The following is a 1,917-nucleotide window of genomic DNA, read 5'->3' as shown; positions in this document are numbered from 1 at the left end:
TTTTTTTCAAGTCTACTCAGTGGGAACCCTGAACTTATAATTCAACATGCAATCAACAAATCAATAAACAAATAACAACACAACACTTCAGACACAACAACCAATTGCCTGTAAGACTCATAAATATTTTTAAAATAATAATAATAATAAATGACAAACTGGATTAAATAAATGAGCAAAATGAAGGGTCACAATATCTTCTGGAGGAGTAAATGCAGCTGTAACTACCTCATATGGTATTCAAACAATTATACTTGGGACCCTTCAGATTAAGAAAGAAACCAAGGAAAACAAAGACAATACCAAAGAAATAATAAGCATAATCAAGACAATCACAGACAAAATTCTAAAAAAAATTAGAAAAACAATACAATAATAAATTATGAAAATAGAAAATTAGAAACCATAGAAAAACAGGAAATAGAAATCTAGCAGTTTACTACTAAAATTTTAGAAATAGACAAAATATAGAAAGGGCACAGGACTAGAACTGAATCAATGTAACACAGAGTTAGTGAAATTGAAGATAAATCTCTTAATACTATCAGAACAAACTTAAGGAACAAATAGACAAAAAGAACAAAACAAAAATAAAGAAAGCTTAAGAATTCTGTGGGACACTATCAAGAGGAATAATGTACAATAATGTACGTGTGATTGGAATTTCAGCAAAGGAAGAGAAAGGGAAAAAAGTACAGAGAAAATAGTTGAAGGTTTGCTAGAAGAAAACATTCCTAATATCTTGAAATATAAGAAGATATACTTTCAATAAGCTTAATGAACCCTAAATGGGTTAGACCTTAAAAGGAAAACATCAAGACATATGATAAGCAAGCTATCCCAAACCAAAGACAAAGCAGTTTATGTAAACTGAAAAGTTACCTACAAAGGAGAAGCAATAAGACTAAAAGATCGAATTTCTTGGCAGGAACCATTCCAACAAGAAGTTAAAGGCATGACAAATCTAAAACCGTGAAAAAAAAAAAAATGCTAACCTAGAATTATATATCCAGAATAAGTTTTCCTTGAATACTATGGAGAAATTAAGACAAACTCAGATAAAGAGAAATTAAAAGAATTTCTAAAAAAGAGACTAACTATACAACTATACAAGAAATGACAAAGGAATCCTTCAGTCAGGGAATCAATAACAGCAGAAAACAATCTAATATTAAGACACATGACAACATCACCCAGAAATCAAACCCCAAATAAAATAAACCTGCAAGGCTAGAAATAGGGAACCAGAGAAGACAATGTGTAACTGATGACAGTACAAAGCAAAAAGAAGAATTATGGAACTTCCAAATGAAGTAAGTAAATATAATATGAAGATAGAGTGGACTGTGTAAAACTAGGAAAATAGCAAAAAATTTTTAAAGAAAAGTAATTAACTTTCTTACCAAAATAGAAAAGAAGAAAACAATAAAGACTGAAAACACATTAGCACAACAACAACAAAGGAAATGAGAAAATCCATAGTCAAAATGAACTAAACACAGAAAAATATATGGAAGGTAGAAACCATCAGTGCCAGACACAAATACAAACACACATACAACAACATGAAAACAACAAGAAAATTACCACAGTTAATTCATACCTATTGATAATCATACTGAATAAAAGTGAATTAATAGCACTAGTCATGAGAGCAAACATAGCAGGATAGAAAGAAAACATGCATCATCAAGATACTGTCAACAAGAGACACACATTGAACACTAAAACAAAAATGAACTAAAAGTCAGAGAATGGAAAAACATATACCAAAGGAATTGAAACCAAAAAATACCATGAGTACCAATATTCATTTCTGCAAAATCAGTTTTTAAGGCAAACACCAACAAAAAGACATGGGCAATGTATAATGATTAAAGGATTAATTCAACAAGAGAACATGACCATAATAAATGT

The sequence above is a fragment of the Chrysochloris asiatica genome, unplaced genomic scaffold (genome assembly GCF_000296735.1).
Source record: "Chrysochloris asiatica unplaced genomic scaffold, ChrAsi1.0 scaffold00093, whole genome shotgun sequence".
In the NCBI taxonomy this organism is placed as follows: domain Eukaryota; kingdom Metazoa; phylum Chordata; class Mammalia; order Afrosoricida; family Chrysochloridae; genus Chrysochloris; species Chrysochloris asiatica.
Note: the sequence above shows the minus strand (reverse complement) of the source record.